General features: G+C 42.0%; 1 protein-coding gene across 9 annotated transcripts in view; it reads left to right on the top strand.

Annotated features, from left to right (window-relative positions):
- zeb2b (zinc finger E-box binding homeobox 2b) overlaps positions 1-13,109 on the top strand; it is a 464,098-nt gene that overhangs the window by 84,155 nt on the left and 366,834 nt on the right. For 8 of the 9 annotated variants that reach the window (XM_044345276.1, XM_044345278.1, XM_044345274.1 and 5 more), the window contains exon 4: positions 4,834-4,916. The gene's annotated coding sequence lies outside the window, so the exon portion shown is untranslated. Of the gene's footprint in view, positions 1-4,833; positions 4,917-8,752; positions 8,903-13,109 lie in introns of all 9 variants that reach the window. The other variant, XM_044345275.1, reaches the window with a different exon arrangement.

Here is a 13,109-nt window from a genome sequence, read left to right as displayed (position 1 = left end):
AGGAGGCTTTTTATAATGGATGATGAGGGGAAAAAACTCGAGCATTTACCTCCCTCTCTTCCTCCTCTCCAAATACCGTCACTCCTGTCACCGCTCATGACGCTCAGTGACCTTCGTCAAATATATTTCTAATTGCTTTTGACGCTGAATTGGCACCCTGCTGGTCTGAAGGGCCCCCCCCCTCCCCTCCCCTCTCCTCCCCTCTTTTTTTTTTTTTTTTTTGTTAGAGCATCACAGAGCGACGCAGGGTATCCCACTTTCCGCAGGTACGGAGAGAGAGAGGGATCCCCTCAGACGGAATTAAGGCGGCGAACAGGAGGAACAGGTCATGAATGCACTTATCTCATTTGTCTGACAGGTTTAAACGTTTATTAAAGGCCTCAGCCCTAATTCCCTCAAGCAGGTGTAAGCTTCCGTTGAGGTGTGAATTATATCCAAACGAGCAGATACGCTCATAATATGATGATGAACGTGAGCTAAGCTTTTCCAGGTGGAAATTGAATAACTCATGGTTTCTGGGCGTAATCCATCCGTGTATTGTCAAAGACAAATAGAAAGGGAAGCATCATTTCCTCTTTGTGCAGAAACACTTACTACAATAAACTGTATTAGCGGCATTACACGCCTCTGGATTTACACAAATACAAGTGCAGGGAATCCAAACTCTGTATGTAACATGATTTTTGTAATGGAAGTACCTCTGTTTGGCTCCATTTGGACTCAACCCCCCCCCTTCCTCCCTCTAAACAACAACCCAGTCTGCATCAAAAGCCATTTAAAGACACATTGAAGGAACACATGGAGCTTTTTTGCACTTTTGGTGCCCCAGGTCACATCACAACAGGCCCACAGTGGATGGACAATGTTCACCGATGCAACAAACACAAATGGTTATTTGCTTTCCTCCGAGCGTCATCCGCCACCTGGCTTTAGTTATGAATACAGTCGTGATTATTCCTGAGAGGATTCATCGGAAAACAATACAGACACAAAAAACATAAATCTCATTCACCTTATAACTTTGTTATTTTGTTGACTAATTCTAAATTTGAGCTTAATTATTCACCTAATTTTTCTACTAGACGGCAAGTGTCTTCATGGAAACCACATCAGCCAGTAGTGAAATGATAACACTCATGTAATTATTATTTATATCCTTTCACCATTTATGCCTATGGACAGTCTAAACTAGAGTCAGTAGTCTAAACTAGAGTCAAATAGCTTTACTGTCTCTTGCCGCTGTCTCCGCGAGGTCATCGTCTCCCCCTCGGCTCTGAAAACTTTTTTTTTTTTTAATAAAAATAGAGAAACACAGCTGCAGTGGTAAATGTTATCCATCATCAGATATGGCTGTGAAGTGCCACAATCGTTGCATTTTGTAACAAACGTCCCATTTTGCAGATCTTAAAATATGAAGAGATCCTTGTCTTGTACTTGCCTCTGAGGTTGATTTTGACTTACAATTTCAACGCTAATAGAAAAAAAAAGGAGAAAATAGTCCCATTACATGCTATAATTAGCCGCATAATAAAGCTTTGTTTAGTAAATTTGTGATACACGATCTTCGTTACGGCAGCAGTTTGTCTCTGAGCTGTTTTTAATAGATTTTTTTTTTTTTTTTTTTTTTTGGAGAACACCAAGAAAAACAACAGCATCTGTTGTTTGTTCAAATGTTCAAAAATAATCGACTGAAATCTATGATTATGGTTTTTCTGACAAGTGACCTCTCGCGGTCGTGCAAATAATGAGATGTGACACTCGGAGGGGAGCAAAAAACAGAAGTTTGTGTGACGTTACGGTGCAAAATCCTCAAGTCCTCTCGGGGGAGGGAGGCTGAGGTTAACCATAGAAGCGGCGAACCAGAGCACTCTCACATGAACTGGTATTTTCCCCAGTCATGTGGGTCATTGGGAAGATACTGACAAACAACATGTTTAATGGTTTAGGTATGAGAGCCCGGTGGGTTGTTTTGGTGGTGAACGAACCCGAAACCTGCGGGAGAAATATCGAAGCATCTGACTGTGTTGAATTTATTGGTTGGTTTAGACCGTCTAGACGTTGTCGCTAATAGTGACACCGGCGTAACTGTGCCTCTTTAAGAGCGTCGCTAAAGGGTGAATCAGTGGTTCAGCCTTGAAGAGGTATCATAGAAGAAGAAATAAATCCAGTTCAGCCATTTATTTGTCAGTTCTCAAAGCTTTTCTTGATATTTTTTAATGTAGAAACTTCAAAAACTGTCAAAAACAGAGACTTTTATAGTACTTTAAAGTGTTGATTTACCATATTTAGGTCTGTATATCTTCCAAATATTGATTAATAGGAAAGTTTATTATTTAAACCAGCCTTGTAGATTATTACCAAGCGTCTATGCTCTCTTTCTCTATCTATCTATATCTATATATATATATATATATATATATATATATATATGTATCTGGATTGAAATGACTTGTGACCGCGTAACAAATCTGTAACTTCAGGGGGAAATTCTGAGGAGTTTCCCCAATACTGTGGCTCCATTGTCATCCCGGTTTAAAAAAAGAGAGAAAAACATGTTGGATGAATACAATCATGTGACCAGAAGTAATGACAACCGTGACCCATTTGCACGATGATAATTAGCCATCCACAGCCACAGGGCGCTGACCTCCGAGCGGGCGATGAAAACAAACCCACAGATTTTTTTTTTTTTCAAAAGCTTCTCTTTGTCATGCAGGAGAAGAAATTTTTCCACCACCATGCTAAGGACTCTACATCGTGTAATATAACATATTTAAACATGTGCGTGTGAATAATTCTCAGCGTCTGAGCCGAAACTACTCGTCTCTTTGTACTCGCGTGATGTCTCAACCTTGACAAATTTCAAATCACCGCATCAATAAGTTTCCATCAGCTATAACAAACCTTAAGGGCCCTTTGTGATCAGATTTAACATCATCTCATTCTCCATACAATAAAACAACATAAGGAGAACATTATTCCTTCCTTCTTCTTCTTCTTTTTTTTTTTTTTTTTTTTTGATTGCGACATCATTTCAGCCGTCCTCCGGGCGACTCTTTGACATGCGACACAAGATAAAGACTTCTGTCCTGCTTCTGATTCATTTTTAGCTCCAGTTGTGTAATCAGTTTATTTTTCAGCGAGATGTAAATCTGTTTCTTTTCTTCATAAAGTCACATGAACTCTGAACTTATCAGATTTTAAAAACTCTACTACAACCGGCGTTACAGCATCACTGACAGCAGCAGCAGCATTTATCATGATGGTAGAAACCTTTAAAAAAAAGCTTGAAATTTATCAGTTTTATAATCATAATATTGAAATTGTATCATAACAGAGTGAAAGAGCAGATTAGAGAGTTTAATTTTACTTCTTCATTTGAACATCTCTACAAATCTTAAGGCAACAAACTCACTTTTTGTCCTTTTTGGATACATCCAACCACAACCAAATAGGTTTTTTATTTATATGCAAATGTGATTGAACGGTTTTAATGCAGTTATTGAGTGTTTGTGAGGTAAAACAATCCTTTCCTGCAGCCAAACTAACATTGTTTTTTTTGGTGAAGTGTCAAAAAAAATACCCTTTTCAACAATCGCAGTCTAAGTTTAAAACAGAAAACACAACTCGAAGCTCCGGTTGCGGCTGAAAAACCTTGAAGTCTTCAGAAAAGAAGAAGAAGAAGAAGAGACGAGATTAGAAACAGAGAACCTGGCGCCGCCACCGCCGCCGCCGCGGTGAGCTATAAGCGCCCGAGCTCGGCTTCCTCCTGCCGTCGCTGTCTGCGATGTAAGACGGTTGAGTATCGCACCTACCAGGCAGATCGAAAAAATTCAAACACCGAGTGCCAAGATCTTTATGTGGATTCCCTACTTCCAAATAGCTTAGGATTATTCTCCGTCTAAGCTAATACCTGGTGAGGAAGTAAAGCCTGAAGGATGGGATTATTTAATATGGCATTTTTAATGTGTGACACGCTAATCACATCTCAGAACAGGAATACTTCAACCATTTAACTTTCGTCAAGGGAGGAGAGACGGTTTTGGAGGGCGTAAGCCTTCAAAAAAAAAAGACCCCCCCCTTCACTTCCCCTTCCCCTTCACTTCCATCCCTCCATCCGCCGCCACCTCATACCGCAGAAACCTGCTGCAAAACCCACGATGACAATGACACATTGTCGTGCCTCGGAGGAGGAGGAGGAGGACGAGGGGGGGGGGGGGAGCGACAGAGACAGAGTAACCTCAAGTGCATGAGTGAAGTTTTCATTCTGACTGTTGTGGTGAAACAGGGGCCGCCACGGCAACGCAGGGAGTCTTTCCTAAGCATTACACATCAATCCCGGGGCCTAGACGGCAGACAGAATTACTCCTCTGTGTACCGATAATGATTTCACAATCCTCGCATACCGGCATCAGAATCTCCCCGCGGATTTGCGGATAAAGCCGAGTTTTCTCCCCCCGGATTCCAAAAGTTTAACAAGGTGAAGTCGCTCCCGATTTTGACCATTCTGAGCCGGTGAGGAAAACTTAATGCGCTCTCTCTCTCTCTCTCATTTGACAGGCGACTCTAGAAACAGGAGTAGAAGAAGAAGAGCGATTTGACAAGAGAGAGGTGGTGGGAGGCGGGGAGGGGGGGCGGGGGGGGGGGGGAACGGGCCAGAAGGGTTCAGACGCGCATCGTCTCTCTATCTCCGTCATCTGTCTGTGATCATTAATGGTTAAACATCTGAAGCGTTGCTATTATATCAGCATGGAAAGTTATTAAAACGCTCACACACACACACACACACACACACACACACACATCATGCCCTCATGTCTCTCTGTCTTTAAGGATGGCGCTCTGATAGTGGTGAGGAAATCAATGAAGGGCCTGAGAGCAGCCGGTCTGGCAGACTTGACACGCAACAGAGGAAGGTAAATTATTGGAACTTTAATTACTTTGATCCGTCATGCATTGTAGCATTGTGTCAGGGAAGTCAATGCCATGACAGACGCTGAACAAAGGCCAGCGCCGCATTTTCATAACATCTTCACTCCCTTTTCCTAATGCCTGATTAAAGCCGGGGTGTCGAGGACCAAAAGCTCCCAGCCCCGGGTTTTTTTTTTTTTTTTCTCTTCCTCTTTCCTCCCTCTCCTCTGCCTCTACGCACTGATTTAGAGACTCATTTTGAAAGCTCTGTTTACCCAACTCATTACTGAAGTCAGGGATTGAATGCTGGTCTATTATGGGCCTCTGAACCACGGCTTTACAAACAAGCACAATGCGCCGTGCTATCACCATTATCACATTGTACCGACCGTAATGTATCGCGCTGTTTTCCACCCATAAATATGAGTCACATGTTTTTTTCAGCTAAATTAAGAAGGATTTGCCACCACAATGACAATGAAGCCTGTCCCCCCTTTTTTTTTTTTTTTCTGAGTGGCCACACAAGAAAACAATGACCAAAAAAAAACACCACAAAGTAAATGAGCGAGAGTGAGAAATTCCTTTTTTTTTTTTTTTTTTTTTAATCATCAAAGGGTGTACAAAATTACTCCTTTTTCCCCCCTATTTCATGAATATTCCGCCACTTAGCGTTGAATCTGCACGATTGTTCTCGGAGCTGATAAATGGCCAGCATGTGTGGTAATTTAGAAGCGCACATTAATCTCCAATCGTGGCCTAAGAAGGGAATAAATAGGAAGCAAAAAAAGGTAATTGATATCTAGCAAATGGGCAGAACACCCCCCTCCCAAAATAAAAAAAAGTTATGCAGATATAACTAAGGCGATCATCTGTGTTATTAATTGCACAAACTGCAATATGTGAGCTGAACAGGAAGGACGAGTGCTTTGTTTTAATTCTTCATTCATGGCGTTAAGTACAATTAAGCGAAACTGTTGTTTGTGTAGAAACTGAAGGGAACAGCTCAGAGAAATTGCTGTCATCAAGAAAGGAAACGCTGCTCTTGACTCGGAGTCTTAATTCATTAGCGGATCAGGGATTTTGCTAACTTCAGTCCTAATCATCCACCCAAGTATTCCACTGATGGTTTATATTTCTGTCTCTGAGTGATTTGTATTTTATTGTATTCTCTGCAGTCCGGGATAATCCTGCACAATGTGACCAAATGAGGGGAGAGGGGGTGGAGGGAGGGTAGGGGGGGCGGCGGCTTTGAGGCAGTTTTTTCTCTCAGTCGTAGAGGACAGCGAGGACGTTTCGCTGTCATGTGACGAGATGATGCACTGCAAGCACACAGGTACCAACTTGTCATAGACGTGCAAAGATAAATGCTTCTTTAATCAAACCTTTTAACCAACAAGTTGCCTAAACTGAGTCATTAATTTAATTTAATATATTGTTTTCACTGCTCTAAACACAACTGCACCAAAGTACTGAAGCTCTTGTAGTTACTAGACGACAAAACATGTGATGCTTTGTTACAGATTAAACTAGACTATACGAGTTGTTCATATAATATATGTATAATAGTCCAGTAATATGATCAATATATTAGAAAATAACACTTTAAAAAGGGGCCTTTGTGCCTAATAACTGTGTTTACTTCTCTACTACTCAAGTATACTTTTATAGAAGGACTTTTACTTGTAATATAATGTTTATATCGTGTTATACTTCTACTTCCTGTGTACTTCTTCCACCACTTCCTACATATCACACAGTGATGAACCCATAATGATCCTGCTCTTCACAGGAATATTGATGTTATTTAGGTCCAAAACACTGAATCTGAACATCAACTTCATCTGACATTGAGATCATTTCACACTTTTCTGTATTAAAAGTGCAGTTTACACACTTACATGCATGATTATGCTCACGCACACATGCAGTAGCACATGTCTGACAGACTGAGCGACGGCTGCATCTGAACTTACAGTACGAGCATGTACACAAACACGCTAATGCAAACAAACCGACACGTAAACCCACATAAACATCCGTACATGAAAGCGTAGAAGTCGATTATCCTGACGAGAAAGTTTTTTTTTTTGAACCCAAACTGCCACTGTGAAGTGAACATCTGCTCTGCGTAAAACTTCAAATGTTACGGCCCCTCAGAAAGAGGAAAAAAAAAATCATACTTCTCTCTTAATTTGTATTGATGGCCTGGAAGAAACCAGCATGCTTTGCAGTTCTGTAAGGGGGAAGATGTTTAAGTGGAGATTAATTCAAATTTCTGCTTGCTCAGTACTTGTAAAACTAAAGCAATTTATATTCCTTCTCTTAACGATCCCCCTTTCTCTGATTGCGGTAATGTAATCTAATTGTAATTATGATACTATCTGAATCATGCAGACCTTAACATGATTGGAGCTACTCATTGCATTAAAAACTAATTTTTGAATAATGATGAAAGGAGCACTGGAAAATGTGGAAGTATTACATTTTTTCTTTATCTCTGTTTTGTGGGGGGATCTTGTTCTCTGCCCCCGACACCTCCCCTCCCTCTCTCTCCCCCCCCACCCTCCCTCTGCCTACAGTCATAGTTCTGGTATAAATGACAAGGAGGAGTGGATCCGAAGAGTGGTGGGAGGAGGTGTAGAGGGGCTGGATGGGAAATGGACCACCCCAATTAAACATATCAGGCTCATCAGTGGCTGCAGGATAGCAGCATAGCTGCTGTGAACAAGTTCGCTGTCGTCCCACGAGGTTTAGCTTATCATGCATGTGCCTCCTACGCCATGTATCACCCCTCGCCCTCCCCTCTCCCTTCTCCCAACACCCTGCTCACCTCACCCAAAGAGGGGAGGAAGGAGGGAGGGGAGGAAGAGCTTTTCCTGCTGGAACGATAAGACTGAAGTAAAACAGTTGTACGAGCTCTGGAAACAGCAGCGCTGGTGATACAGGCTGAGTGACACGGTGACAGTATCGTCGGTTGGAAGAGGAGATCTGCGTTTGTATTTAAATTTAACTGAATAAGTGAAAACTGTCAAGGTTTTAAATTACAGCTCAGTTGATGTTGCGGATTGTTTTTTTTAGTTTGGAGAACAAAATGCGGAAGAAATGATAAACCAGGTTAACTGTAAACTATGTTTTCTTAAATCAGTTCCTATTATATTGAGTAGTTGAAGTATTGGTGGGAGCAGACTGGGAGTTATGGTCAGTTTAACAGTGTTAGAATAAAGCAAGTGTTCTCTGAGATGTGTTTTTGCTCTAAAAAGTACAAATCACTGTTGCAAAATAGCCACAACAACTGCATAATTGGGCAATTTTTTAATAAAAAGTGTTGTAAGGAGTTTATACGGAAGTTTCAGATGACATATTGAGCATTTTTTTAAGTTAAAACTTGCAAATCTCATTATTGAAAGACCTGCTTTGAGCCAATGTTAATCATTTTCATTTTACAAGATTTGAAACTCAGAAAGAAAGAAGAAAACTTTAATTTTAACCCTGAAGAATTATAATAAAAAAAGAAGAGCATAAAAAGGAGCAAAGTATAACTTTTTATTAACAAAACAGCAGAAGATTTGGACTGATTGTAAACAAGGTTATCATCCTAAACAACACTTATCTGCTATCGTAAGGGAATGTTTTATTTCTTTTCTGTTTCCTACAGTAATATTTGTAGTTTTGGCTTACATGCAGTGCATCATTGCAGAACTGGCAACACTTCGGCTCCGCTTAAGCGCTAACGGGATAAGGAAGGTGCTGCACCTGCAAGCCACGTTAACTGTAAACTCCGGGGGGGGGGTTAAGGATCATTTTTATCAGAATATGACTGTCGTACAATCTCATTTTGAAGGGTGGAGCATAAAAAGCCGTGCCGAGTGTGGACCGCGAGCCTATTCACTGTGGTTTGGAAAAGCAGACACGAGGCTGAGGTGAGAGAGCAGGGAAAAGAGAGCAGGGAGAGAGAGGACAGATAACCCGGCCGGCTTTCACACCCTTGAAGGTAAAGCACTTAATGTATGAAATGAGTTGTTAATGCAGAGGTGGATGGCCGGGCGGCGGAGGCTAATGGGCACCGAGACACTGTGAAAGACTCCTTAGCAGGGAGGGAGATAGTTTACCTGCGTCGTCTCGGTGCTCCTAACAGGTAGAGCCGAAGCTTCTGGAACTAATCTGAAGAAGGAAACAAACAAAAAAATGGTGTTTTTAAAGGTCAGAACATATAATCCGTGCACAAATCATCACCTAAATGTTCTGTTTAAGGAGGAGAAGGTACAGTAGTGGCGAAATCAGCTCTGCACAGTCGGGAAATTATGAATGAAATCAGACAGGTCAAGGCATCAGTCTCCCTCTCACACAGACCGAATGCGTTTGAAACCACATTTCAAGGTGCTGATAAGCAGTTGTAGAGAATGTTTGCTGACCCCAGACGGCTCAGGTGGCCCCCTGTAAGATCATCAAGTGAAACCGGAATCACATCCAAATGATCCCTTTTTCAAAGTTTTTCTAGGTTGAAGCAGCAGGAGTTTGACAGTTTGGTGTTCAGAAATCATGTTTCCTCAAGTTATTTTGGTCATGTGTAGATTAGGAAGGGCAGGTCACTTACCAAAAAGCATCTCTTGTTATTAGTAATCATTATAATGGCACCAATATGCTAATATCTACACTTCCTTGACTCCTGACTCCTTTGTTTCAGTATCATTTCAGTTTTCTCTCATTTCTTGTGAGACTGAAAGGACTTTGCAGTACTTTAAATGCATTTATATGAATTTGTTTCCTTTTTTGGTTACACTTTGTAGATGATTGTCGTGTCAGTATATTGAGGATTGCAGAATTGCCTTTATTATCATACACCTGCTACCAAATGTACACATATAATTCACACCTATAATGTATTTGTTACTCATGAACTGCTTTAAAATGTAAAAACCTATTAATGACACATGCAAACAGCTGCCGAAGACAAATGAATAAAAAGGTGGCAACACAATAAACATTTAAAAGAAGCAAAAAATAAATGAATGCATCTGCAAGAGAACCTGTCAAACACAGTGAGATGTGATGCTTTTCCACAAGCTACAAATGTCACCATGTATCACCTGAGTGGCACCTGACTGCAGCAGCAGTGGCATTAATACAGCCTCCGATCCCTCTGCCAACTATCTTTAACATAGCTGAAGGATATGTGATTCTGCCCCATTTTACAACCCCCCCCCCCTCCTGCACCCTACATACCCCCCCTCAACCCTGAAAATCCATCTGTGCATGTATTTTTTTTTTCTCTCTTTCTCTTAACACACACTCAGTTTGTTCAGCCATGGCAAACACGCACATATATATATCTCCGGCTATTCCCCTTCTCCTGATGCCCTGTTTCGCCTCCTGGGTGCCACCTGGGTGCTCTAGTGGCTCCGAGGCGAAGATGTGCAAGACAAAATGTATGTGTGTGTGTGTGTGTGTGTGTGTGTGTGTGTGTGTGAGTTTGTTTGTCGGCTGAGGGCATGAGCCATATTTTCATTGAAAGATGGAAAGACAGACTTGCGGCGAATATACAGACTGTCCTGCCATTTTTTATATGTACTGTATCACACAACCTCTCATCTTGTAAGTGTCACCTTATTGGTGGAAAAGACAAAAGTTTAAAGAGTCCAGTAGTCATCAAATTCTCTCAAAAGCACATTTATCATGAACGTATAAGCACCCGAAGATATTTTAATGAAGCAGATCAGTTTAAAAACAGAATATAATGAACAGAAAGTGAGGAATAAAATTAGCTTTATTCATTTTTTTAGTCCAAAATAATTAAAAGAGATATACTCCATTTAAAAAAAACAATGTTGAGAATAAGCAGGTAAGTTCCACATGAAAATAATGAGCCTCATTAACATGAAAATTAATCAGAATGGAAGGTAATGGAGGTTTTCTTTCCATTAAAAAGGTTTATTTTTCCGGAGAACATTAAAGACTAACAGTTCTTTTCACACCTTCTTAGCGCAAAAGGTCATGTTTATTTAACATTTTGCAGGTAAAAACAACTTAATACACCTTGACTGCTTTTGTAGCCGCTGCTCAATTTAACTCCCGCCGTGCAAAGAGATCAGCTAGCGATAATCTGGCGTTCTGAATGTATCCGCAGAAAAACAAAGACTTGTCTAAAGGTCCCGTTTTTTACAACGATCGGAGGTGTGTCATCACGCTCTTAACATATAGACCTTTACATAATCTCCCGCTCCCGTGAAGAAGCAGCTTCCATTTCCTGAATGAGCTGAATTCAGACAGCGGTTCCCGAGCACATAGGTGTAATTTACTGATGATACCAATCTGAGCTCATTGTATTTCCTTAAGTACCCGGGAATTAGTTTCCGAGGAGCTGTGCAGGGAGGTTTTTTATTCAGCGGTGGAAGGGTCACAGGAGAGCCAGAGCCTTGATGAGACGGGATGATCAGGTTCTGTATCTCTTAAGTCTCAAGGGTTTCCTCTCTTCTCAGTATTAAAAGACTCTGATTGGACTCTGGACACCCTACAGATGTTACCAGCTGGCAAAAAAAAAAAAAAAAAGGAAGGGGGAAGTCACGTGAGCCCTCATCGTGCTGCCTCACTAGTCGCTTTTTAAAAACCGCTAATAAACGTTGGGGCGCACACATGCACACGATTACATATGTTCAGCCGAAGGAATCTACATATGTGCAGACCAATTATTTCATCGCTCACCAAAGGGTACAATGATTAAAAGAATCTAAACATCACTTTTTTGCATGAAGAAACAATATTTTCCAAAAGGAGAAATGACATGAGAAAGGAGGGGGGGGGGGCATGTTTGTACTTTCTTTTGGGCAGGAAGGGCCGGTGATGAAATGAAAACAATTAAAAAGTGAGTTTGGGGAGGCCCTTGAGTCAATTAATTTCACTCTGGCAGAGCAGTCAGGAGGCCACGCAGGAGGAGAGGTGGGATTGAAGAAAAAAACCCTACTGGTCTCTTGGCAACAGCATCCCTCCCCCCCTTTCCCCAACCCTACACCTCCTCCTCCTCTTCCTCCTCAACATGTCAGAAACCTTTGGCCCTCCACCCCCAAGGCTCCAGGAGACGCAGGGAAACTTTCCCTAGGTGTCTTTTACACCGCCACCGCCTTGTGATTGGCTGAGGGGCTTCCACTGGCTGTCAACCTCCTCCCTTAAGGGAACCTGGCAGATCTCGAGGAGAAGGGGGAAAAAAAACACAGAAGGAGGGGGGGGAAAAAATCAATTTTAAGCTCACATGCCCCACTGGGTGCCAAAGCCACTTCGGGGATACTGAAGGATGCCCGAGTTGACAGGATTTGACTTCCAGAGGTAGAGAGGTGACAAACTCTATCACGGGAAGAGGGCAACGCAGAGGCCTGGGAGGGCTAACCTGTTCTCGGGGATGGCTGACCTGCCGTCGTATTGAACCTATCTATCTCTCAACACCGCCATAGGTACCACAGGGGAAAGGGAAGGAGGAGGAGGAGGAGGAGGAGGAGGTGAAGAAAGTTGTTACTGAAAAGAGAGACGGTAGCACAGGAGGGGGAGAGAGAGAGAGAGAGAGGAAAAAAAAGGGAAAAAAGTGGCAGAATTCAGGGGTGTAAATGATGAATTACTTTTCATCAAGTGAAGGGAAACATACTCCGGAACAATCCAGAAAACGGAGCAGGGAGACTCTGACCTCGTGCTTCAGAGCAGCCAATATCTTCATTCAAGAAGACAACCATGAAATTACACAGAAAATGGGATTGTCATGAGCGGGCCCTTGAAAATCTTGCTGTACAGTCATTATGGCGCGGGGAAAAGAGCCTTCATCCACACATCATACCCCGTAAGAGAAGGGAAGCAGGGTGTGTATCCGCAGGGACAGCTGCTAGAAATGAGAAGGGTCGCGGGGGTTAGTTTAATGAAAAGAATGATTCTATGTTTCCCTGTTTCTTTACTTCTAAGTACTCTACATACAGTACCGTACATCAAGACACATCATCCTGCCCTGTATTGTATTCGTAGACGTCCGCATGCACCCTCGAAGGAGTGTTAACAAATGTTGGCGAAGGCGATGTAATTAAAGGGGAGACGGTTGTTTCTCTCACATATGAGAAATCACACACATACACACACACACACACACACACACAAAAAAAGGTTTCACGAGCAGATGCACGCACGGCGAACACAGCGCCTAATGAGCAATCAAATAATAATTAGGA

This window comes from Thunnus albacares, chromosome 24 (genome assembly GCF_914725855.1).
Source record: "Thunnus albacares chromosome 24, fThuAlb1.1, whole genome shotgun sequence".
In the NCBI taxonomy this organism is placed as follows: Eukaryota; Metazoa; Chordata; class Actinopteri; order Scombriformes; family Scombridae; genus Thunnus; species Thunnus albacares.
This window is presented reverse-complemented; position numbering and strand designations above follow the sequence as displayed.